Below are 27,871 nucleotides of genomic sequence, written 5' to 3'. Positions count from 1 at the left end.
TAATACTCTCTAGCTCCATCCATGCTGTTGCAAATGGAAAGATTTCAGTCTTTTTTATGGCTGAGTGATAGATAGATAGATAGATATCTACCACATCTTCTTTATCTATTCATCTGTGGATGGACAGTTGGGCTCTTTCCATAGTTTGGCTATTGTAAATAATGCTTCAATAAACGTAGGGGTACATGTATCCCTTTGAATTAATTGTTTTTTTTATTCTTTGGGCAAATACCCAATAGTGCAATTGCTGGATGGTAGGGTAGTTCTATTTTTAACTTTCTGAGGAACCTCCATACTGTTTTTCAGAGTGGCTGTACCAGTTTGCATTCTTACCAACAGTTCACGAAGGTTCCTTTTTCTCCACATCCTTGCCAACACTTATAGTTTCTTGTGTTTTTTATTTTAGCCATTCTGACAGATGTGAGGTGACATCTCATTATGGTTTTCAATTGCATTTCCCTGATGATTAGTGATGTTAAGCATCCTTTCATGTGTTTTGGCTATTCCAGGTTTTTTCAATATGAATTTTACAGTCAACATTTCAATTTTTGCTAAGAAGCAATCTGGAATTTTGAGAGGGACTGCCTTGAATCTATGGGGAATATTGTCATCTTAACAATATAAAAGCTTATGATCAATGAAAATGGAAATGATTTTCCATTTATTTATATCTTATTATTCCACAGTGTTTCATAGGTTTAACTGTATAAGTCTTACACTTTTTTTTGCAAAATCTACTGGTATTTTATTATATTTGATATTATGAATGAACTGTGTTCTATCACTTTTAAATTATTCCTTGCTAATATATAGAAATACAATTGATTTCAGCACATTAATCTCGTATTCTGCAACTTTGCTGAATTAATTTATTAGTTCTGATAGTTTATTATGGATTCTTTAGGATTTTCAATATACAAGATTATATCATCTGTGAATAAAGATATCTTTATTTCTTCCTTTCCAGCATAGATGCCTTTACGTTCTTTTTTTTTTTTTGTCCAATTGCCCTGGATAAAACCTCCAGTACAATGGTGCACAGAAATGGTGAGAGCAGACATCCTTGTCTTGTTCCCAATCTTACTGGGAAAGTTTTCAGTCTTTCACTCAAGTATGATGTTAGTTGTGGTTTCTTCATAGGTATCCATTTTCAGTTTGAGTATGTTCCCTCCTATTCCTGTTATTCTAATTGTGAAAGAATATTAAATTTTTTGCCAATTTTTTTCTATATCTATTGAGATGATCACGGGACCTTTATTCTCTTAAATACAGTATAATATATTAAATAACTGATTTTCAGCAGTTAAACCAATCTTTTTTTTTTTTTTTAAAGATTTTATTTATTTATTTGAGACAGAGAGAATGAGAGAGACAGAGAGCACATGAGAGGGGGGAGGGTCAGAGGGAGAAGCAGGCTCCCTGCCGAGCAGGGAGCCCGATGCGGGACTCGATCCCGGGACTCCAGGATCATGACCTGAGCCGAAGGCAGTCGCTTAACCAACTGAGCCACCCAGGCGCCCCGCAGTTAAACCAATCTTACCTTCTTGAGATAAATCCCAATTTTATATTATTGAGATAAATCCATCTTGGTAATTATAATCCTTTCTATTTGTTGCTGGATTTGGTTTGGTATTTCATTGAAATTTTTTCTTATTAATACTCAAAAGTGATATTGGTCTGTAGTGTTCTTTTTGTGTGATATCTTTGGTTTTGTTATTGGGTAACACTGGACCCACAGAATTAGTTGGGAAGCATTTCCACCTCTTCTGTTTTTTGGAAGAATTTGTAAAGGATTGATACTAATTGTTCTGTAAATGTTTGATGGAATTCACCAGTGAAGACAACTAGATCTGGGCTTCCCTTTGTGGTAAGTTCATTCTCTTTCTTTCTTTTTCTTTTTTTGAATTTGAAAGGCAATGTTTATTTATCTGTATAAGTTCTGGTGCCCTGGTAGAAGCAGATAGTATAATTATTTCCATTCCAAGGATAAAGGTGGAGGTACAGAGTGTCCTGGTATCCTCCCTCCAAAGTCTGAGCTATTCATACTGTACTGGCTCTCTCTGACACTGTGGTTTTGTTTGTTCATTTTGTTTTTCAATTTTTTTGACTATAGTTGACACACAATGTTACATTCACTTTAGGTGTCCAACATAATGATTCTACAAGTTTATACATTATGCTATGCTCCCCACAAATGTAGCTACCCACACACTGGCTTTCAGTTAGGGAATGAATAAGTCACCAGAAAAAAAGGTACAGCATAAGGAATATAGTCAATGATATTGTAATAACACTGTACAGTGGCAGATGGTACAGGAACTTCTTTATTATATTACTAACATAATGAAGTAATATTATACTCTCTTTACTTGTTAAAGAAATATTCAGAATTTCTATTTAAGTTAGTTTACATAGTTTGTGTCTTCTTGACTATTTCCCATTTCATCTAGGATATGTAATCGGTTGTCATACATTGTTCATAGTGTTCCCCTTTAATCCTTTTTAAAAATTTTTTAATTTAAATTAAATGTAATTAACATATTACTGTATTTTTTTATTATGTTATGTTAGTCACCATTCAGTACATCATTAGTTTTTGATGTAGTGTTCAATGATTCATTATTTGCATATAACACCTTGTGCTCATTACAACACGTAAACATACTACCATATTATTAGTTTCAGCTGAATTCTACCTCTGAAACATATTACTGTATTATTAGTTTCAGAGGTGGAATTCAGTGATTCATCAGTTGCATATGACAATTACTGGTCATTACATCAAGTGCCCTCCTTAATGCCCATCACCCAGTTATGCCATCCCCCCACCTCTCCTCCAGCAATCCTCAGTTGGTTCCCTATAGTTAAGAGTCTCTTATGGTTTGCCTCCCTCTCTGTTTTCCTCTTATTTTTCCTTCCCTTCCCCAATGTTCATCTATTTTGTCTCTTTAATTCCACATATGAGTGAAATCATACAGTATTTGTCTTTCTCTGACTTATTTTGTATGCATAATACCATCTAGTTCAATCCACGTCATTGCAAACAGCAAAATATCATTCTTTTGATGGCTGCATAATATTCCATTGTATATATATACCAAAATTTCTTTAGCCATTCTGACTGGTGTGAGGTGGTATCTCACTGTGGTTTTGATTTGTATTTCCCTGATGCTAAGTGATATGGAGCATTTTTCATGTGTCTGTTGACCGTCTGTATGTCTTCTTTGAAGAAATGTCTGTTCATGTCTTCTGCACATTTCTTGACCAGATGTTTTGTTTTTGGGGGGTGTTGAGTTTGATAAGTGTTTTATAGATTTTGGATACTAACCCTTTGATAGACATTTGCAAATATCTTCTCCCATTCCATAGGTTGCCTTTTAGTTTTGTTGACTGTTTCCTTTGCTGTGATTTTTTTTTTGTTTATTTTGATGAAGTCCCAATAGTTCATTTTTGCTTTTATTTCTCTTGCTTCTGGAGACATGTCTAGCAAGAATTTGCCGTGGCTGAGGTCAAAGAGGTTTCTGCCTGTGTTCTCCTCCAAGAGTTTAATGGATTCTTGTCTCACATTTAAGTCTTTTATTCGTTTTAAGTTTATTTTTGTGTATGGTGTAAGAAAGGGGTCCAGTTTCATTCTTCTACATGTGACTATCCAATTTTCCCAACACCATTTGCTGAAGAGACTGTCTTTTTTCCACTAGATATTCTTTCCTGCTATGTTGAAGATTAGGGTACCATATAGTTGTAGGTCCATTTCTGTGTTCTCTATTCTGTTCCTTTGATCTATGTGTCTGCTATTTTCCCAGTACCATACTGTCTTGATGATTACAGCTTTGTAATATGGCTTGAAGTCCAGAATTGTGATGCCTCCAGCTTTGGTTTTCTTTTCCAACATTCCTTTGGTCTTTTCTGGTGCCATACACATTTTAGGATTGTTTGTTCTAGCTCTGTGAAAAATGTTGATGGTATATTGATAGGGATTGCATTGAATGTGTAGATAGCTTTGGGTAGCACAGACATTTTAATAATATTTGTTCTTCCAATCCATGAGCATGGAATGTTTTCTCCATTTCTTTGTGTCTTCCTCAATTTCTTTCATAAGTGTTCTATAGTTTTCAGAGTACAGATATTACACCTCTTTAATTAGGTTTATTCCTAGGTATCTTCTGGTTTTTGGTGCAATTGTAAATGGGATGGATTTCTTGATTTCTCTTTATTCTGCCTCATTGTTAGTGTATAGAAATTCACCTGATTTCTGGGCATTGATTTTATATCCTGTGACTTTGCTGAATTCCTCTACCAGTTCTAGCAATTTTGTGGTGGAGTCTTTTGGGTTTTCTACATTGAGTATCATGTTATCTGCAAAGAGTGAGAGTTTGACTTCTTTTCCAATGTGGATGCCTTTTATTTCTTTTTGTTGTCTGATTGCAGAGGCTACGATTTCCAGCACTTTGTTGAACAAAAGTGGTGTGAATGGACATCCCTGACGTGTTCTTGACATTAGGGGAAAGTTCTCAGTTTTTACCTGTAGAGCATGATATTCACTGTGGGTTTTTCTTATATGGTTTTCATGATATTGAGGTATGTTCCCTCTATCCCTACACTGCAGAATTTTTATCAAGAAAAGATGCAGTATTTTGTCGAGTGCTCTTTCTGCTTCTACTGAGAGGATCATAATGGTTCTTGTCCTTTCTTTTATTAATGTGGTGTATCACATTGATTGGTTTGCAGATACTGAACCACCCTTACAGCCCAGGAAGAAATCCCACTTGGTCATAGTGAATAACCCTTTTGATGTACTGTTGGCTCTTATTAGCTAGTATCTTGGTGAGAATTTCTGGATGCATGTTCATCAGGGATATTGGTCTGTAATTCTCCTTTTTGGTGGGGTCTGTGCCTGGTTTTGGGATCAAGGTAATGCTGGCCTCATAGAATGAGTCTGAAGTTTTCCTTCCATTTCTATTTTTGGAAACAGTTTCAGAACAATAGGTAATAATTCTTTTTTAAATGTTTGGAGGAATTCTGCTGGGAGGCCATATAGCCCTGGACTCTTTTTTGGGAGATTTTTGATTACTGATTCAATTTCTTTGCTGGTTATGGGTCTGTTCAGATTTTCTATTTCTTCCTGTTTCAGTTTTGGTAGTTTATATGTTTCTAGGAATGCATCCATGTCTTCCAGATTGCTGAATTTGTTGGCATGTAAGTGCTCATAATATTGTCTTATAATTGTTTTTATTTCTTCAGGGATGGTTGTGATCTCTCCTTTTTCATTCCTGATTTTATTTATTTGGGTCCTTTCTCTTTTTGGTATGTGTGGCTAGGGGTTTATCAATCTTATTAATTCTTTTAAATGAACAAGCTCCTAGTTCATTGTTCTGCCCTACTGGTTTGTTTTGTTTCTGCTCTTATCTTTATTATTTCTCTTCTCCTGCTATATTTAGGTTTATTTATTTGTTTATTTGTTTATTTATTTATTTATTTATTTATTTATTTATTTATTTATTTGCTGTTCCTTTACCAGCTCCTTTAGGTGTAAGGTTAGGTTGTATATTTGAGACTTCTTGTTTCTTGAGAAAGACTTGTATTGCCCTATACTTCTGTCTTAGGACCACCTTTGCTGCATCCCAAAGATTCTGAAATATTGTGTTTTTATTTTCATTAGCTTACATGTATTTTTTTTAATTCTTTTTAATTTCCTGGTTGAACCATTCATTCTTTAATAGGATGCGCTTTAACCTCCATGTATTTGTGTTCCTTCCAATTTTTTTTCTTGTAGTTGACTTAACGTTTTAAAACATTGTGGTCTGGGGTGCCTGGGTGGCTCAGTCAGTTAAGCATCTGCCTTCGGCTCAGGTCATGATCTCAGGGTCCTCGGATAGAGCCCCAAGTTGGGTTCCCTGCTCAGCGGGGAGTCTGCTTTTCCCTCTGCCTCTGCCCCTCCTCCCCCACTCTTGCTCTCTCTCTCTCCCTCTCTCCCTCTCAAATACATAAATAAAATCTTTTTTAAAAAAGCACTGTGATCTGAAAATATGCATGGAATAATATCAATATTTTTGTACTGGTTGAGACCTGATTTGTGACCCAGTGTATGATCTGTTCTGTAGAATCTTCCATGTGCACTCAAGAATAAGGAGTATTCTACTGCTTTAGGATAAAATACTCTGAATATATCTATGAATTCCATCTGATCCAGTGTGTCATTCAAAGCCCTCGTTTCCTTCTTGATCCGCTTCGATGATCTGTCCATTGCTGTGAGTGGGATGTTAATGTCATCTACTATTATTGTATTATTATCAATGAGTTTCTTTATGTTTGTTATTAATTGGTTTATATATTTGGCTGCTCCCAAGTTAGGAGCATAAATATTTACAATTGTTAGATCTTCTTGTTGGATAGACCCTTTTATTATGATATAGTATCCTTCTTCATCTCTTATTATGATATTTGTTTTAAAATCTAGTTTGTCTGATATAAGGATGGCTACTCCAGCTTTCTTTTGATGTCCATTGGCATGATAAATGGTTCTCCACTCCCTCACTTTCAATCTTGTGGTGTCTTTTGGTCTAAAATGAGTCTCTTGTAAGCAGAATATGAATGAGTCTTGTTTTTTTTTTTATCCAATCTGATACCCTATGTCTTTTGATTAGAGCATTTAGTCTATTTACATTCAGAGTAATTATTAAAGGATATGAAATTAGTGCCATTGTATTACCTGTAAAGTCACTGTTCCTATAGATTGTCTCTGTTCCTTTCTGGTCTTTGTTACTTTTGGCCTCTCTCTTCATTCAAAGGATTCTCTTTAATATTTCTTGCAGGGCTGGTTTAGTGTTCACAAATTCCTTTAGTTTTGTCTTGGAAATTATCTCTCTTTCTATTCTGAATTACAGCCTTGCTGGATACAGTATTCTTGGTTGCATATTTTTCCCATTTCTCACATTGAATATATCATGCCAGTCCTTTCTGGCCTGCCAGGTCTCTGTGGACATTTCTGCTGCTAGCCTTATGTGTCTACCTTTGTAGGTTAAGAACTTCTTGTCCCAAGCTGCTTTCAGGATTTTCTCTTTATTTTTGAAATTTACAAGTTTCACTATTATATGTCAAGGTATTGACCTATTTTTATTGATTTTGAGGGGGGTTCTTTTTGCCTCCTGGACTTCATGCCAGTTTCCTTCCCCAGATTAAGGAAGTTCTCAGGTATAATTTGTTCAAATAAACCTTCTGTCCCTTTCTTCCACTCTTCATCTCCTAGGACAGCTATTATTTGGATATTATTTCACTTTATTGAATTGCTGATTTCTCAAAGTCTCCTGTCGTGATTCAATAGTTGCCTTTTTCTCTTTTTTTTCAGCTTCCTTATTCTCCATCATTTTGTCTTCTGTATCACTGACTCTCTCTTCTGCCTGATTTATCCTCACTGTTAAAGCCTCCATTTTTGACTGCATCTCAGTAATAGCATTTTTAATTTTGGCCTGATTAGATTTTAGTTCTTCTATTTCTATAGTAAGGGATTCTCTCATGTCTTCTATGCTTTTTTTTTTTTTTTAAAGATTTTATTTATTTGATAGAGAGAGACACAGTGAGAGAAGGAACACAAGCAGGGGGAGTGAGAGAGGGAGAAGCAGGCTTCCCGTTGAGCAGGGAGCCCGATGCGGGGCTTGATCCCAGGACTCCGGGATCTTGACCTGAGCTAAAGGCAGAAACTTAATGACTGAGCCACCCAGGCGCCCCTCTTCTATGCTTTTTTTCAAGCCTAGCTTGAAAGTTCTAGTTCAGACATTTTACTTACTTCTGTAGTGATTATATCCCTGGTGGTGTGTATTCTTTCTTTTGGGGAGAGTTTCTCCTTCTAGTCATTATTTCCAGTAAGGAAGGATGAAAGAAAAAAAAACCCAGCAAAAGCAGCAGTAACAACAACAACAACTACAACAACAACCAAAACTTCAAGAACTGATTCTGGTGTATGCTGTGTATACTCTGCTGTTGTGTTTTGGCCGCTCTTTCCCACTGGCCTTTCCTCTACAGAGTTCTTCCTTGCTTGTAGTGGGGAGTGTTTGGACCTTTAAGTAGGTGTGCTTTGATTTGTTTGTAAGATAAGCCTTGCATCTGCCATGTTCTCTCACTCCAATTTGCAGACCCTTTCCTTAATCCTCAGATCATCTTCCTAGTTGTTCAAAATAGTTGAATGTTGATCTAGCTGTATTCAAAGGACCAGGTATGTTCAGGGTCCCCCTACTACTCTGCCATCTTAACTCTAGAAGCCCTTTAATCCTGTTTTATTGTTTTAAGATAGGTAGTGATATCCTCACTTGCATTGCTGGTTTTATGTGAGTCTTCTTTTTTTCTCAATCTAATGGTTTGTCAATTTTGATCTTTTCAAAGTAACTTTTGATTTCATTGATTCTATTGATTCTTCCTATCTTTTATCTAATTTATCTCCCCTCTAATTTTTATTAATATTTCTTCCTGTATTTTTGTTTTTATTTTGCTTTTTTCTAGTTTCTTAACGTGAACAGTGAAATTATTGATGTGAGATTTTTCTTATTAATATAGGTGTATTAATCTGTTCTGGCTAGTACAATAAAATACCACAGACTGGGTGGCCTATAAACAACAGAAATTTATTTCTCATGGTTCTAGAGGCAGGAAGTCTGCGATCAGGTTGCCAGCATTGTTGTGTGAGGGCCCTCTTCCAATATGCAGACTTCTCCTTGTATTCTCACAGGGTAGAAAGACAAGCAAACTCTAATCACTTTCTTTTATAAAAGCACTAATCACATTCATGAGGGTGCACTTCATGATCTAAGTACCTCCTAAAGGCCTCACTTCCTAATACCATCACATTAGGCATCAAGATCTCAACATACGAATTTGCAAGGGAAACACATTCAGACTACAGCATTAGGCATTTATAGCTATAAATTTCCCTTTAAGTACTGCTTTAGCTTATCTGTATCTCATAGGTTTTGATACATTACATTTTTGCTGTTATTCAGGAATTTTCTCATTTCTCCTTTGATTTCTTTGATCCACTGCTTATTTAGGAGTGTGTTATTTAATACTACACATTTGTGAACTTCACATATTTCCTTCTGCTATTGATTTCTAATTACTTTCATGTGATCAGAGAACATATAGTCATTTTTCTTGAATAAGAGCACTTCAGATTGTTGCTAGACTTTGTTTCCTTTCCAGAGTTCTGGAGAAATTGGTTTTCACAATTTTTGCTAGTATGTTTGTTGCTTTTATGAAAAGGCAGCTTTATGGCAGTCTTCACTCTACCATTGTTTAAGCCTTCCTTATATTCCAAGCCAGGTTATAGTTCACAAGCTACAAAAATCACTCCTTCCCCCAACACATACACACACACACTAATCCTCATTGTGTGTCATGAAGGGAGGAAGAAGAGACATCACTCATACCATTCATTCATCCATTCAAAATTCATATCATTCATACATTATGAAGGGGGAGCTCTGCTAAATGATGGGTATGTAAAGATGAGAAAGACACAGCCCCCGTTTGCAGAGGAGTTTTCATGGGTTCGTTTTGGGCTAATATGAGTGCACAAATGGTTAATCCAATCTATAAGAAAAAAATACTATAAAAGGGGCCAAGATACTGATTACTACAGGAAAAGAAAATTGTGTGTTTTGCCTGGGGGTCCTAAAAGTACCAGGTACTAAAATCCTCTTACCAATCTAGCTAGATGTTTTACATACTTGTCAAACATTTACTCTGGAATAGATTGGATGAGGATGCCCATGGTTCTAATGTGTACTCAAGCCACAGACCTGACATGCAGAGACATGTATGAATAGAACAATTACTTATCACTATGTATCCAGTAGTTGTAGGCTTACTGGTGATTTACATTTTCCTGTAGTTTATATCAACTGACAGACATGCCAAGACAGCTGGAAGGGTGGCAGTAAGACTGTTTTTATCAGTGTGCCTCACCAAAATGACCAAGCTGTCCTTTTCTTCTGAAATCACTTTCAGAAATGGGGCTGAACAGATTAAGCCTTATTACAGTCATGCCTTTACATCTCCCAAGCCACATCTGCTGTATTCCATGAGCCAAAATCTTTCCAATGGCTTCCTAGCCATCTCAGCCAATCAGCCACGGAAGAACTAGCCAGATTCCTTTCTGCAATGTCATCAAATCTGAGGGCTGAGAGATGTTTCCACATTCTTTGTTTCTGGAATCCATTACCAAAAAAACAGGAAATGAGAAAATAACTTGTTTTTAATTTACATTAAATCTTACCGGACCAATATTTTCTTCACATCCTCCACTTGAACTTCTGATACTAGAGATTGAGGGCTTACTATGTATTAAGCACTGTCAAAGATGCTTCATCCTCACAACTACTACTACAGGATACACAGACTATCTCCATTTTACAATGAGGAGCCAGAAGTACAGAGCCATTGATTAATTTTTTCAAGATCACAGAGCTAATTAAAGTAGAACAGCAAGGATTTGAATGCATGTCTGGCTAATTCCAAAACCTATGCTTTGTCTACCATGCATATATGACATAGCACTGTCATTGACTGTCAGGGCTGGATGGTTCTCAGAGATCATCTAGCCCAGTGTTTTTCACCCTTGGGTGCATGGCAAAATCGCTAGGGGAGCTTTCCACCCCCCAATTCTGATTTAATTGAATTTAGGTGGGGTCCAGGCATCCTATTTTTTAAAAAGTTGATGTTATTGATATTAATGTCAAATCAGGGATTCAAACCAGTGATTTAGTCTCTCTTACTGTTCAGGGGAAAATTTGGGGCCCAGAAAATGACAGAGAATTGACTAGAAGAAACAGTTTCCCAGAGATAGGCCTGAGACTAGAAGCCAGGTGTTATAACCTCTATGCCCGAGTTCTGTAGAGCAATGTTTTTAGTCATATTCTGTAGACTAACTTTTCCCAGGGCCTAGAATATGCAAGAGTCAACCTATGGGGGGCGCCTGGGTGGCTTAGTCGGTTAAGCGTCTGACTCTTTGTTTTGACTCAGGTCACGATCTTGGGGTCCTGGGATTGATTCCTGTGTTGGGAATCCCCACTCAGTGGGGAGTCTGCTTGTCTCCCTCCTTCTCTGCCCCTCTCACCGCATATATATATATAGAGAGAGAGAGACAGAGAGAGAGACAGAGAGAGACTGGGATATATATATATATATAACCATGGGTTAGTCTGGATATAATGTAATAATATACATCCTCAATGTGTTTCACCTACCATCACCACCCAGTCAGTGACTACTATCTTTTAATTTACTGCCTAAATAACACCCACCCTTCCCCCCACACCTTACCTTCAAAATACCTGCAACTCTCTTATTGAAGTCTTTCTGCTTTCTGTCTGATCCTCTCCAATCCATAAATTACATAGGACCCCAGAGGAATTCTATCTAAAACATTTGCTTCTGTAACTCTCCTCCTTAAGACTTTTTAATAATTCCCTATGGTCTACAGCAGTGGCCTAATTCACTGATGCATCAGAATCCCCGGAAGAGCTACAGAGCTCTGATCACACCCTAACTTAGCCCAGAGTTGTCTGAATCTGAAGCTACAGGTGAAACCTGAGTATCTGTAATTTTATGAAATGCTTAAGTGATCTTAGGCAGACACTAAAAATAACTTGGCCTACAGGATACAAATTCAAAGCATTAGCTTGGCATTCAAGGCCTATTTCTAGCTCCTTATCTCTTCCACAAATTTTCCCATATGAACTTCAAGCCATACCACCACACCTTGTTTCAGTTCTTCTGTCTTAAGTCTGTTTACCCCTCTGTGTCTTTGCTTACATTGGCATTCCCTCCAACTGGAATGACATTGCAGTGCTCCCAACCATTTGTCTCCCTTGCCATGTTATCTCATAATTCAAGTCCCAGCCCAAGAGGCCATCACCTACTCCGTGAAGCCTTAAAAAAAAAAAAAAAAAAAAAAAAAGATTTAATTTATTTATGAGAGAGAGAGAGGGAGAAGCAGACTCCCCGCTGAGCAGAGAGCCCGATGCGGGACCTGATCCCAGGATCCTGAGATCATGACCCTAGCTGAAGGTGGACACCCAACTGACTGAGCCACCCAGGCGCCCCCATGAAGCCCTTCTTGACTCTCTATGCTTTAGATGGAATATGATCATGCTCCCAACTTGCACAGTCTTTCAGAAGCACCTATAATGTTTTATATCACAAATAATCTATGTGTGCATCTGTTTCCCATCCATCATGTGGCATTCATTGATGAATTTCCAGTGTCTAGCCCAGATACTGCCTAAGCACTTCCCACTCAACTCACCTCTCTCTTTCCTCCTTGATTTACTCTTAAGCCTCACAACAAAGTTGGAAAACAGCCATGTTGCCTTTTAAACAACATCTCAATTTGAAGGCCAAGATAGATCCTAAACAACTTTTGAGTTCTAATTAGGACACTGCTAAACTATATCAGATATATGAAAACCTCTCTTAAAAAATACCAAATATTTAACAATATCTATTTGATTATAGTATCTCCCACTTCCTGCCTACAAATTCTTCCTCATATCTAACCCAAATCCCTGAAAATATATTTTTCCTCTGTCCTCAGCAGAAATGGAGAACAGCTCCTTGACATACTCTTACCTTGCCTTACTTTCCTTCTATAGTAAAATTAAACACAGAGTTGAACAAAATGTAATCTAGGATAAAACCTGAGAAGGAAAATGTGTCATACTTGGCATCTTTTTGAACTAGATGACAGTGAAGTGGTAAAGAGCTGGTGGAACTGTCATTGTTAGATAAACATAGATGAATTGTTCAACTTGATGAACGAGTTCTTTCCATTCTGCAAAGTGATCATGTGGTCTCTGACACAGTACCTTCCTAGTTCCCCTTCGCCATTATTATGAACAGATAAGTTGCTGTCAGGCAGAGCTTGCTTTCCCTTATCCTTGGCCACTGTTTATTTTCCTCCACAGTTTCTGCTCTGGAATCTGCTTTGGTATACTAGACTAGGAGTTGGAAGCCTGAGATGCCATCATAAATTGTGATACTAACTTGTTGCCATACCAACCTTGGACCAGTCACCTTTTATCTTGACCCTCAGTTGTCTCATCTTATAAAACCTGCATATATCAGCTCACTGATACACCTTTATCTCCTGAGATCTGCATAACCACTCTATGAGGCAAACAGATGAGTCAGGGAAAGTTTGGGGAGTTAAGTTAAGCAAGTTGTCTGAAGTGGTACAGCTAGAAAGTAGCAGGGTTGTAATTTGAACTCCGGTTTTAATTCCTAATCTGGCACTCTTTCTAATATACCAAACTGCTTTCTGGTATCTATAAAACAAGAGTGTTGGATTAGAGATGTTTAATTTAACAACAATTATATGAATAGCATTTCATAAATTTTAAAATACCTTCACATTCATTATCATCCATTCCGTCAATAAGAATGTATTCAGGACCGGGGCGCCTGGGTGGCTCAGCTGGTTAAGCGACTGCCTTCGGCTCAGGTCATGATCCTGGAGTCCCTGGATCGAGTCCCGCATTGGGCTCCTTGCTCGGCAGGGAGTCTGCTTCTCCCTCTCACCCTCCCCCCTCTCATGTGCTCGGTCTGTCTCTCATTCTCTCTCAAATAAATAAATCAAATCTTTAAAAAAAAAATAAGAATGTATTCAGGACCTACCATAAACCAGGCACCATTAGATTAGGGATACAGTGATGAAAAAGTCATACGAAGTGAATGACTGCCTTTAGGAAGCTTCCATTTGGGGGGAGGTGCATGAAAAAAGCATATGAAGACTCAAAAAATAATTTCAGCTACTGATAAGTACAGCAGGGTAAGGAGATACACAGTTGACTGAGAAGTATCTTATTTAATTTCCCCAACAACCCTGCCATATAGAGATTTTCATTAATCCCATTCTCCAGATAAGCAAAAGGAGTCAGAGGAGCTAAGCCAGTGAGCAACACAGCTGGGCCTAGACACAGTAACTTCGGACTATGTGTTCCACGCTCCTTCCATTCTGCTGCCTTGCTCCTGGTACTAGTTTTCTAGGATTCCATGATTTAGTCTCCAAATGACTGACTCTTGAGTACTTGGTTCAATAATGCCCTATCTCCAAAGGAGGATGAGATGTAGGCTAAATTCTCTGTGATCGTGAGATCAGGAGCACCAGACAGTTAGCTTTCAAAGCAGAACCAGGTTGTGGATTCACTTGTTTATCTTTATCAATTCCTTGAGAGTCGCAGTTTTTTGTTGTTGTTGTTTACTGTTCTACTCCCAGTGCCTAGCACATGGCTTGGCTCCTAAGTAGTGTTTGTTAAATATTTACTGAACCCAGGGGTGCCTCTGTGGCTCAGTGGGTTAGGCGGCCAATTCTTGGTTTCAGCTCAGGTCATGATGTCATGGGTTGTGGGATTGAGCTCGGCACGGGGCTCCAGGTTCAGGGGGTAGTCTGCTTGAAGATTCTCTCCCTCTGCTCCTCCCCCACTCACATGTGCACTCTCTCTAAAATAAATAAACCTTTAAAAAATATATACTGAACCTATAAATGAATGAATGTATAAATCAATGAATGAATGAATGAACGAACTAATGAGAAAACAAATGAACATAGCTTGCAGAAAACTAGGTTGGTGTGTTCCTGGCAAAGGGAGCAGTTTAACCTTCAACCTCCCCTGAGAAGCAAGCTTCAGCTGCTTTCTCCCAGGGGCAAACAGGCATGACAAAAAGCCAGGTGGGAGCTGGCATCTGAGGGTGAGAAAAAGGAAACATCATACTACAAGAAGCATAACCAGCTAAGTTGAAAATGCAATGCCCTCTCTAAGTAGATAGGAGAGGACAGTGATATAATTTTCTTCCCCTCTCAGCTCTGGAAAGCTGTACTTTTTTCTCCATACTTCTTTTTTTTTTCTATCGTGTTATGTTAGTCCCCATACAGTACATCATTAGTTTTTGATGTAGTGTTCTGTGGTTCATTGTTTGCATATAACACCCAGTGTTCCATGCAGTACGTGCCCTCCTTAGTACCCGTCACCGGGCTCACGCATCCCCCCAGCCCCCTCCTCTCTAACACCCTCAGTTTGTTTCTCGGAGTACATAGTCTCTCATGGTTCGTCTCCCCCTCCAATTTCCACCCCTTCATTTTTCCCTTCCTTCTCCATACTTCTTAGGCGATGAGGAAATAGTGGATCTGAAATGTGGTTCTTGCTTCCTGCAGTTTGGAAGTTGAAAAGGGCAATATTCTATCTGATGAGGACTAGAGTGGTCTGGAGACCTTTCATGGGGCTAAGTAATACTGGGCTGCCTGGGGCCCTGTGCCGCACTTTCATTAAATGTCCTAAACACAACTAACCAATCAATCAATGTCCTAAACACAATTTGCCTAGATGCTTATGCTATACCCATATAAAAACAGAGTGGTCTCGGGCGCCTGGGTGGCTCAGTTGGTTAAGCGACTGCCTTCGGCTCAGGTCATGATCCTGGAGTCCCGGGATCGAGTCCCGCATCGGGCTCCCTGCTCGGCAGGGAGCCTGCTTCTCCCTCTGACCCTCCTCCCTCTCATGCTCTCTCTGTCTCATTCTCTCTGTCTCAAATAAATAAATAAAATCTTTAAAAACAAACAAACACACACACAAAAAACAGAGTGGTCTCATGCTCACTTCAGCAGCACATATACTAAAGTTGGAACGTTACAGAGAAGATTAGCATGGCCCCTGTGCAAGGATGACATGCAAATTAGTGAAGTGTTGCATATTAAAAAACAAAACAAAGCAAAACAGTGGTCTCTGGACATCTACAACTGACTTGGATAGAGACGAGAAAAAATACCCATGTAAAGGAAGAAAGCTAGTATTGACTTAACACCCCATGCCAGCACCGTGACACCTATAGTCACACTTACTGAGCAACTACAGTTCCCATCCATAAAATGGAGATAGTCACAACATCTACCCACCTGGTTGTTATGTGGATTAAGTGAGCTAATTCATGTTAGATGTTCTGCAAGTACATGGTATGTAATATGCATTGAATAACAAAATAAGATGCTACAGCACACCACCACCATCATAATCATTATTACTGTCATCATCACCACCATCTATGTGCAGTGTATATTTCAGGTGCTTTCATATCAATTACCATAATGTATCCTCTCCACAACCTTGCATGGTTGAAATGATAGATGAAGAAACTAAAGCACAGTGAGACATGGCAACTTGCCTAAGGTTCTGCAACTGGAAAGAAACGCAACAAGGAATAACAACTAGGGGCACCGGTGTGACTCAGTCAGTTAAGCATCCAACTCTGGTTTTGGCTCAGGTCATGATCTCAGGGTCATGAAATCGAGCCCCGAGTCAGGCTCTGCATTCAGCATGGAGTCTGCTTGGGATTCTTTCCCTCTTCCTCTCCCTCCTCCTCTGCCCCTCTCCCATCCCTCGCACACACACTCTCTCTCTCAAATAAATGACGTCTTAAAAAAATAAAAAGAAAAAAAAGAAGTAACAGCTACATCCATTTGAATATTCTTTCACTGTATACACACAAGGCTAAAATAAACTCTGGCCACCACAACTGGTCATAGATATTCGGAAATCCTGAATATTTTTACACTAATACCATTTGCACACCACTGTTGGAAGCAAATGTAATTATATCTTAAAATTCCATTTTTATTCTTAGATAAGCAAACGGTTGTGACTACAGCTGAAAAAAAAAATCAAGAATATTGTTTAGGATTTGAAGGGAAAAAAACATGCTTTTATAAAAATGTAAATCAAAATTAGAAGTTTTAATATAAGATATGCCAAAGCTCATTTATAAGGGAGAAGTGCATTTTCTATAATGATTCCTCTAACCATGGAACTGGTCTCTTACAGATTTGTATATAGGTAACAAAATTGCCACATTCTGTATTTGCTACAGCTCATTATCTTTATCAAAGCCTTCACACCCATTCAAAAGGTGGCAACTGAATTCTTCTATGCTCCAGGGACACAGAAAGAAACAAGCAGCAGACGTTTCTTGAAGCCATCATAGGCAAACAGCTATTCAAATATAATTTGAAAAAAAAATTAAGTGAGAATAATACAGAGCGATGTAAAAACATGGTAGTGGGGGAAAATACAATCTTTTTTTTTTTTTTTAAAGATTTTTTATTTATTTATTTGACAGAGAGAGACACAGCGAGAGAGGGAACACAGCAGGGGGAGCGGGAGAGGGAGAAGCAGGCTTCCCGCCGAGCAGGGAGCCCGATGTGGGGCTCGATCCCAGGACCCTGGGATCATGACCCGAGCCGAGGGCAGATGCTTAACGACTGAGCCACCCAGGCACCCCAAAACACAATCTTTAAACAGCTTCACTGAGACGTAATTTACATCCATGAAGTCCACCATTTAAATTATACAATAAAGTATATATATATAATATATATATAATTTAATGTTTTTTAGCATATTTACAAAGTTGTGCAAATAGCACCACTATCTAATTCCAGAATATTTCATTACCCCAGAACAAAACCCCATACTCATTAGCAGGAACTCCCATCCTCCCCTCCATGGTGCCCCTGTGAACCTCATTTACTTTATGTCTCAATGAATTGGCCTATTCTGGACATTTTATATAAATGAAATCATATAATACATGGCCAATCGTGATTGACTTCCTTCACTTAGCATGATGCTTTCAAGGTTCATCCATGTTGTAGCATACTTCATTCCTTTTTATGAATGAGTAATATTGTATTATAAGGATATACCACCTTTCATCCATCTATTTATCAGTTGGTGGACATTTGGGTTGTTTCTACCTTTTGGCTGATATTAACAAAGCTGTTATAAACACTGACAAGTTTTCATGTGGATATAATGCTTTCAATCATCTTGTATATATACCTGGGAAAGAAGATGCTATAAGTCTCTACCTATATACCTAAGAGGGAACTGTCATGTTTGGTTTTATTAAGAACTCCCAAAGTGTTTTCCAAACCAGCTGCAACATTTTTCATTCCCATCAGCAGTATATGAGGGTTCCAGTTTTCCAATATTCTTGCCAATACTTGATGATAATTGCTGCTGATGGTGGTGGTGATGATGATTAACCTTCATAGTCTGTATCAAGTTTTATCTCATTATGGTCTTGATTGTTATTTCCTTAATGGATAGTGATATTTCATTTGTATATACTCTTCAAAGAAATATCTATTCAAATGCTTAGCCCATTTTTATATTGGGTTATTTTTTTATTATTTGTTTGTAAGAGTTCTTCATATATTCTGCATACAAGGTCATTATTAGATATGATTTTCAGACATGCTCTCCCTTTCTTTGGGCTGAGTTTTCACTTTGACTGTAAAATTTGCAACACTAAAAACTTAATTTGTGTCCTATTATATGGTCTACTCTGCAAGATGTTTAATGTTCTCTTGAGAAGACTTTGTGTTCTGCTATTGTTGAGTGATGTGCTCATCACATTAGGTCATCACTATTAGGTCTACCATGATACTCTCTAGCTCCATCCATGTGGTTGCAAATGGCAAGATTACATTCTTTTTTTATGGCTGAATAATATTCCATTGTATATATGTACCACCTCTTTATCCATTCCTCAATCAATGGACACTTGAGCTCTTTCCATAATTTGTCTATTATAGATAATGCTGCTATAAACATAGGGCTGCATGTATCCTTTTGAATTAGTACTTTCGTATTCTTTGGGTAAATACCTAGTAGTGCAATTGCTGGGTCATAGGGTAGTTCTATTTTTAACTTTTTGAGGAACCTCCATACTGTTTTCCAGGGTGGTTGTACCAGTTTGCATTCCCACCAACAGTATAAGAGGGTTCCCCTTTCTCTGCATCCTCATCAACACGTTTTGTTTCCTGTGTTGTTAATGTTAGCTATTCTGACAAGTGTGAGGTGATATCTCATTGTAGTTTTGGTTTGTACCTCCCTGATCAGTGACGTTAAGCAGCTTTTCATGTGTCCATTAAGCCATCTGGATGTCTTCTTTGTAAAAATGTCTATTCATGTCTTCTGCCCATTTTTTAACTGAATTATTTGGTTTTTGGGTGTGGAGTTTTAGAAGTTCTTTCTATATTTTGGATACTAACCCTCTATCAGATATCTCATTTGCAAATATCTTCTCCTATTCCACGGTTGTCTTTCAGTTTTGTTGATTGTTTTCTTCGCTGTGTAGAAGCTTTTTATTTTGATTTAGTCCCAATAGTTTATTTTTGCTTTTGTTTCCCTGGCCTCAGGAGACATATCTAGTAAGAACTTTCTATGGCCAAGGCCAAAGAGGTTACTCCCTGTGTTCTCCTCTAGGATTTTGATGGTTTCAGGTCTCACATTTCGGTCTTTAATCCATTTTGAATTTATTTTTGTGTTTGGTGGTCCAGTTTCATTCTTTTGCATGTTGCTCTCCAGTTTTCCCAAAACCATTTGTTGAAGAGATTGACTTTTTGCCATTGGATATTTTTTCCTGCTTTGTCAGTCATTAATTGACGATATAGTTGTGGGTTCATTTCTCGGTTTTCTATTCTGTTCTATTGATCTAGGTGTCCATTTTTGTGCCAGTACCATATTGTTTTGATCACTACAGCTTTCTAATATAACTTGAAGTCCAGAATTGTGATGCCTCTAGCTCTGCTTTTTTTTTTTTTTTTTATCTCAAGGTTGCTTTGGCTATTCAGGTCTTTTGTTGTTCCATACAAATTTTAGGATTGCTCGTTCTAGTTCTGTGAAAAATGCTTTGGTATTTTGATAGAGATTTCATTAAATGTGTAAATTTAGGCATTTTAACAATATTTGTTCTTCCAATCCATGAGCATAGAAAGTCTTTCCATTTCTTTGTGTCAGCTTCAATTTCTTTCATCAGTGTTTTATAGTTTTCAGAGTACAGGTCTTTCACCTCTTTGGTTATTCCTAGGTATCTTACCATTTTTGGTGCAATTGTAAATGGGATTGTTTTCTTAATTTCTCTTTCTGGTGCTGCCTATTGGTGTATAGAAATTCAACAGATTTCTATATGTTGATTTTGTATCCTGCAACTTCACTGAATTTTTTTTCAGTTCTAGCAGTTTTTTTGGTGGAGTCTTTTAGGTTTTCTGTATATAGAATCATGTCATCTGCAAATAGTGAAATTTTTACTTCTTTTTATGTGTCTATTTGGATGCCTTTTATTTTGTTTGTTGTTGTCTGATTTGGATGCCTTTTATTTTGTCTGTTGTTGTCTGATTGCTGGGGCTAAGACTTCCAGTGCTATGTTAAATAGCAATGGAGAGGGTGGACATCCTTGTCTTGTTCCTGACCATAGAGGAAAAGCTCTCAGTTGTTCCCCATTGAGGATGATATTAGCTGTAGGTTTTTCACAGATGGCCTTTATTATGCTGAGGTATAACTCAGTCAGAGAAAGACAGATACCATATGATTTCACTCATATGTGGAATTTAAGAAACAATACAAGTGAGCAAAGGGGGAACAGAGAGAGACATCTAAACCAAGAAAAGTATTCTTAACTATGGAGAGGAAGCTGACGGTTACCAGAGGGGAGGTAAGTGGGTGGGGATGGGTAAAATAGATGATGGGGATTAAGGAGTGCACCTGTTGTGATAAGCACGAGATATTGTATGGCAGTGGTGAATCACACCTGAAACTAGTATTACACTGTATGTTAACTAACTACAATTTAAATGAAAACTTTAAAAAAGATGTCTATTAGGTCTAGCTGTTTTATTTTGTTATTCAACTCTTCTATTTCCTTGCTGATCTGTCTAGTTGTTCCATTTAATGGATAGAACCTTCCAACTATTATTGTTGAACTACTTTTCTATATTTTGGTACATATATGTTTATACCTGTTCTATCTTCTTGATTAATCCTTAATTATAACAATATGTCCTTTATCTCTAAAACTAGTTTTGTCTTAATGTCTATTTTGATTAAAATTAGAAGGAGCTAATCCAGGCTCTCTTTTGATTGCTGTTTGCATAGAATATCTTTTTCCATCCTTCCACTTTTAAACTATTTGTGTCTTAGAATCCAAAGTGAGTCTCTTGTAGACAGCATATATGTATACCTTGTTTTATTTATCTGTGCTGATAATCTCACTTTTTGATTTATTTAACTTATTGTCATTTAATGTTATTGTTGTTAGAATTACCTCTTCCATTTTGCTTTTTTTGTTTTCTTTATTTCTCATTACCACTTTTTCCTCCATTACTCGTTTGCCACCTCTTTTGCTAAAGTAGGTATTTTCTTTTTTTAATTTAAATTCAATTAGTGATCATATAATACATCATTAGTTTTTGATGTTAATGTTTAATGATTCATTAGTTGCATATGTATTTTCTAGTGAACAATTTTAACTGTGTTTTAAATTTTTGTAAACTATATTTACATTTTTTTTTCTCAGTGGGGGCACCTGAGTGGCTCTGTCAGTTAAGCGTCTGACTCTTGATTTTGGCTCAGGTCATGATCTCAGGGTTGTGGGACTGAGCCCCGCATTGAGCTCCGCACGGGGTGTGGAGGCTGCTTGGGATTCTCTTTCTCTCCCGTTTCAAAAAAAAAATTTCCTCAGTGGTTGCTCTATGTTTCTAACATGCATCTTAAATCATCAGAATCTACCTCAGGTTTATACTAAATTCCAAGAGGTTATAAAAACCTTATTCTTCTACAGATCCATAATCTCCCCTTATATAACTATTATACATAATTTGTCTCTATGTATTACCAAACAATGCGTGTTTATACTTTTTGCTTTATATAATCATGTCTATATTTAATGGCTTATTTAAAACTAATAAAGGAGAGCACAGTTATAGAGATTTTTATATTAATCATCATATTTATCATATTTTTTCATTTCTTTCTGTGGAGTTCATTTACTATCTGATATGATTTCCATACTCCAGTTTAGCTTAATTCCCACTCTTCTTTTCTGCACTTTATTATATTTACAAATATTTTTACAGGTATATTTCTATATGTCACCAACCAACAATACAATTTTATTGATATTGTTTCATCCAATTAATTTTTATCAAGAAAAAAAGAAATATGAAATTCTACTTTTACAAAAAGATTTATTTATTTTAGAGAGAGACCATGAGTAGGAGGGGCAGAGGGAAAGGGAGAGAGAATCTCAAGCAGACTCCACGGTAAGCATGGAGCCTAATGCAGGGCTCACCCTGAGATAACGACCTGAGCTGAAATCAAGAGTCAGATGATTAACCAACTGTGCCACCCAGGTGCCCCTGTAATTCTACTTTTTATCATTATCTACATAATTCCCTCTACTGTGGCTCTGTTTTTTCATGTGGACTAAAATTATTGTCTGATGTCATTTCCCTTCGGTATTTCTTGCAAGGCAGGTCAGCTAGCAACAAATTCTCCCAGTTTCTATTTATCTGGAATGTTTATTTCACCTTCACTTTTAAAAGATAATTTTACTGAATACTGGATTATTGGTTCACAGGTTTTTCTTTAAGCACTTTGAATATGCTATAACGCCATCTTCTGCCCTCCATTATTTTTGATGAGAAGTCAGTTGTTAATCTTAGTGCAGTTCCCTTGTCATTTCTCTCTTGCTAATTTCAGGGTTTTTCTCTTTACATTTGGCCTCAACATTTTGAGTATGATGTGTCTGGGTGTCAATCTCTTTGCATTTTTCCTACTTGGAGTTTGTTGACCTTCTCGATATGTAGATTAATGTTTTGGATCAAATTTGGGAATACAGTACTCATTGTTTCTTGAAATATTCTTTCTGCTCCTTCCGATACTCCCATTACATGTAAGTTGGTGCACTACTAAGGTGTCTCACATTTCTCTGAGGTTCTTCATTTTTCTTCATTCTTTTTTTTCCTTTCTGTTTTTCAAAATTCATACTTTCTATTCATCTAGGTTCAAATTTGCTGATTCTTTCTTCCACCAACTCAAATTTATTCTTGAGCCCCTTTAGTGAATTTTTCATTTCAATTATTATACTTTTCAACTCCAGATTTTCCATTTGGTTCTTCATGATTTCTATCACTTGATTGATCTCTATTTGATGAGAAATTGTTCTCATGCTTTCCTTTAGTATTTTAGAAATTATTTCCTTTAGTTCATTGAATATATTTAAAGTAGCTATAAATATATTACTTTGTCTAGTAAGTCCAACATCCGGGCTTCTTCATGGACATTTTATGTTGACCACTTCTTTTTCCTGTGTATGGGCCATACTTTCTCTTTTACTTGTACATCTCGTATTTTTTAAATTAATTTTTATTTTTTTAAGTTTTTATTTAAATTACAGTTAGTTAACAGACAGTGTAATATTAGTTTTAGGTGTACAACAGTGATTCAACACCTCCATAGAGGTAAACGAACACATATCCTAATTTTTAGTTGAGAACTGGATATTTCAGATACTAATTGTAACAACTCTGGATGCTGATGTGCCTCTTTCTGGAGCTTGTTCTTATTTTCTGTTTGGTCATTTGTTTACTTAGTGACTTGGCTGAATTAATTCTGAGAAGTCTATTTCCCCCACATTGTGAAGTGTCTGATGTTCTCTCCTCAGATATGTTTCTTTGTTTTTAATCTTTTAGACTGGCTTCCCATAGGTCAACACCAGATCTACATAAACCACTTTTTGGTTAAATGTTGTACTTTAAGCCTCCTTAGACTTAAAAATTTTTACCCTTTACCACTGGATGTGCATGTGGCTTGAAGACTACTTTCATATTTCTGGGAGTTCAGAATTTTGCCCCACATTCAGCCAGGAATAAGTCTCTCAGAGGTTCTCTCTCTGGTCACTCTTCAGGGGTGTGGCTCTGGGCACAGTCTTCCATTCTGCTAAAGACAAGTTTGTTTGTTTGTTTTTAAATTAAGCCTGGCTTCCTATGAGTTGCCCCGGGGTCAGAGTAGCATATTGTTCAGGCAATGTTTGGTCAGAAATTTGTGCTTAAATATCTCCAGCCTTAAGCCTTCTACATTTTACTGATGCATCTGCATGTGGCTTGAGGAATGTTTTAGTCTGCCCCTCATCTTGATCTCATTTCTCCTTAGTGGGTGCAGCCTTACACATGTGCACAGCACTCCACAGAATCAGAAATGAGTGTAATCACACACAGCCTCTTCTTGGCTGTCTATTTTTCTTGTTCTCTTTGGTAACCTTCCATCTGGTCTAGTATTTAGCTTGTTGCTACTAGTATGATGGAGCTACCAAACCCCTTTTCAATGCTAACCTCCAAGATCTCCACTGTTTTTGACAAAGCCCATAGGCATGAACTTTCTCATGCTCTGTTCCAAATAAATTCAGTCCCCTCAGGCAGACCTGTGGAGCTCTCCATCCTAATGGTCTGCTTTACCCCCTTAGTGGAACCTCTATGTCACTGCAGTGGAATTGGGGACCAAGGACAGTGATCTGCTTCTCCCAAAGTGACTCCTCTGCTCAAGGAGTGGACCCTGGGGAGTGATGGTAGCCCCTAGTCCTCTTGGCTTACCTTTCTTGGTATGGAACCTTCACCCTATATATGAGTTAGGTGAGGCAGAATCAGTTCCCCAATATTCTTGGCTTACCACCACTGGGGCAGAGCCTTCATGAGTAGAAACTAGGTAATCTCCAGTCTTCTAGAATAGTGCTTCTGCAATACAGGGCTAAGGGGCATAAGAGAGGCTGATGTCCTGTCCTTCTGGGGGTGAAACTATAGCCCTTGAGTAGGAGTTGGAAGGAAAGGGAGCACTCATCTTCTTGGCCTCACTTGCCTGGAGAACAGCTTCCATCACACAGAGCAAGGAGTAAGGATGAGAGCAGGTTATGGTTCAAATGCCATTGCCTCCTGCTAGTCTTACTGAGAATTTTAGATTTTCCTGAATAAGTGTTTCCCTATTTGCTCTATGCCCTTAGGACAATTTCCAGAGATTTTAAATGGCTGTTTTTATAAATTTTACCATTTAAATGGCTGTTTGTTGGGAAGAGGATCTACCGTGATCTTTAAAATTGCCACTCCAGAAGTCCTGCCCATAGAAACACTTAGTCTTGGAGTAGAAAGATTGGAAAGGGTTTCATAGAAGTAGCAGAAATAATGTTTATTTGAATTGTTTTTTCAGGCAGGCAATTGGGCAAGAAGACAGTTGCCCCAAACAGAGAAAGAGCATGTACAAGCAGAAGTGTAAAATAAGGCTGGAAGACTGCACTACTAGAGGTCAAGTGACTATAGTAATTAAGCTAGGCTAAGGGGCTTGGACCTTGCCCTACAGTCAATGAGGAGCCATGAGAGAGCTTTAAAATGGGGAATGATCTGGGCAGATCCACATCCAGACAGGTTGGCTTGCTAAGGTTCCAAACAATTTAAAAGGAATTAGATTTAGTCCCAGGATTTGCAAAAGCAGGGAAAGAAAGGTGAGAATGAGGTTAGCATTCAAGCCAATGCTTTTTGGTTCTCATGTGTATCAGACCAAAAGTCTACTTAATTTCTGTGAAAATAAGTCAACGTTTCACACTCACAACTAAAATAATTGAGAAATTTTAAAAAGTTATGCTCCTTTGGTTAGAATATTTGCACATTCATTTAACTAAATGCTTAAACACATACGTGATATATGTTTAACAGAACATATGCTGATGTTTTTCAAAGTAAAAATTAATCTGAAAAATAAAAGTAAATCTTTGTTTTAAAATGTGTTTTGTACTTCATTGAAAATAAACTCCTGAGTACCTGGGTGGCTCAGTCAGGTAAGTGTCCAACTCTTGATTTTGGCTCAAGTCATGACCTCAGGGTCCGGAAGTCGAGCCCCACATCAAGTTCCATGTTGGATGTGGAGCCTGCTTAAGATTCTCTCTCTCCCTCTGCCCCACCCCACTCATTCTCTCTCTCTCAAAAATAAATAAGTAAATAAATAAATAAACTCCATCTCTGAGTTGTTTAAATATGTATTTTTTAAAGTAAGAAACTCATTTTATCAAATAATCTGCTTAAACTGAATTATCACTGGAATAGGCACCAAGAGCACAGAGTCCCAGTCTGCCTTTTTACCATTAGCTTGCTTCGAACTTTTATAGTCCATTCCCTTCACTGGGACTAAATTTCTTTTTCCTCTGCAAGAAGAATTAAAAAGATATGAAGAGAAAAAGGTTGAATTATGCAATGCCTAAGATCCCTTTTAGCTCTTACATCCATAATTGAGGCTTTTTGGCAAAAAAGGCTTCTAGCATATGATTTAAATAAAACCCATCTAGAAATACCTTTGAAGCATGGACCTCCAAAACTCAACAGCCTTAAAGGAAAAGAATGATTAATTTAACTACGTAATTTAAGACTGTCGGACAGAAAAACACATAAACAAAGTTGAAAGATAAATTGGGAAAACTATTTGTAACACATATGACAAGAAGCCAAATTCCTTTATATACAAAGAGCTCCATAAATCAAAAAGAAACAGATGAAAAGCCAAACAAAAACAACAACAAATGGGCCAAAGCCAAGAACAGCCAGTTCACACGAAAGAAATATAAATGGCCAATAAACATGTGAAAAGATGCTCATGCTCCCTCATAATTAAAGAGAGGAAACTTAAAATAATGATAAACTGTTTTTTTTAACCTATAAGATTTACAAAGACTTAAAACTCTGATAATATCCAATGTTTGTAGTTTTTTTGGCAAGGTGGAGAGGTAATATCTACCAGATTTAAAATGCATACATCGTTTTATCCAACTATTTAGCAACTAAGAATTTGTATTTTTCAAAATTATGCTAATAAAAGTATACAATCATACTAACTACTAATTGTTTTATTTTCTATGTGCCTGACACTTACTGTATAAATACTTAAGTTCTTAATGTGTATTATTAAGAATCCTCATAATGGTCTTATAGAATAGAGACCATTATTATCTCAATTTCTTTATAGAAGATATTGAGGCACAGAGAAATTAAGTACCTTGCCCAAGGTCATAGAGTAAGAAGATGGTAGCACCAATAGTTGGATGAAAATACTCTGGCTTTAGAGCTATTCCCCTTAAACACGGTGTATACTGCCTCTTGAGGATGTTAATTGCAGCACTACTCTTAATATCAAAAAAGTCAGGGAGAAAAACAAAATATATATCACCAGTGGGAAATTACAAAATAGATTGCAACATATCTATACAGTTAAATATTGTGAAACTTTTAAGAATATATATATTCTTATATATAGAGAGAGAAATGCTGATAGAGAAAAGTGTATGGAAAAGTATATATGGAAAAGTGTATAAGATCTACTAAGTGAAGAAATCAATTTGTAGAAAGCAATTGTAACATGATAGCATTTGTGAAAAATAATATACATGTATTTAACTATATAACATGTTTTTATATGCACAGAAAATCTGAGGTATTATAGAAGAAACTGGTCACCATGCTTATCTCTGATGAGTGAAAAGGGGGAGTGCAGAAAATGGGCAAGGTCATAAGTAGGACTTTTATCATTTTATACCTGTTTGTATGGTTTGATTATTTTACCATGAGAATGTATTAACTTTAGTTAAAAAATTAATAAAAAAAACATCAAGCCCACTTTAAGCACTCTACCAGAAGTTATTTGCTGTTTTTCCTCCTATTTGGAGAGAGATCTTTGAGAAACTAATTAGTGTGATGTATGAAATGCTCTAATACTTAGCTTCAATTCCACTGAATTTCCCTTTGGGTCTCACAGACACCAGGTCCAGGACCTCAAAGAATTTAGGATGCTCTCAGAACTGGCCCCTGTGAATTATCACAAACACATTTTTTAAATGGGTACCTCAGGGTTTTCAGATATGCCTTAGGTGGAGAGAGCAACCAGCTAAGCCTAAAAAATATTTAAAATCCTGAAACTGCTAAGTCTTGTTACAGGTCAGGGATTTGGAGAAACATACAAAA

General features: G+C 37.2%; 1 protein-coding gene and 1 non-coding gene across 2 annotated transcripts in view; one reads left to right on the top strand and one right to left on the bottom strand.

Annotated features, from left to right (window-relative positions):
• AR (androgen receptor) overlaps window positions 1–27,871 on the bottom strand; it is a 184,037-nt gene that overhangs the window by 84,642 nt on the left and 71,524 nt on the right. The window lies entirely within an intron of this gene.
• Window positions 15,634–15,740, top strand: LOC118015873. Its single transcript, XR_004680723.1, has one exon. It is a non-coding gene; the product is annotated as a U6 spliceosomal RNA (small nuclear RNA).

The sequence above is a fragment of the Mirounga leonina genome, unplaced genomic scaffold, assembly GCF_011800145.1.
Source record: "Mirounga leonina isolate KUSES-001 unplaced genomic scaffold, KU_Mleo_1.0 Mir_101283, whole genome shotgun sequence".
In the NCBI taxonomy this organism is placed as follows: Eukaryota; Metazoa; Chordata; class Mammalia; order Carnivora; family Phocidae; genus Mirounga; species Mirounga leonina.
This window is presented reverse-complemented; position numbering and strand designations above follow the sequence as displayed.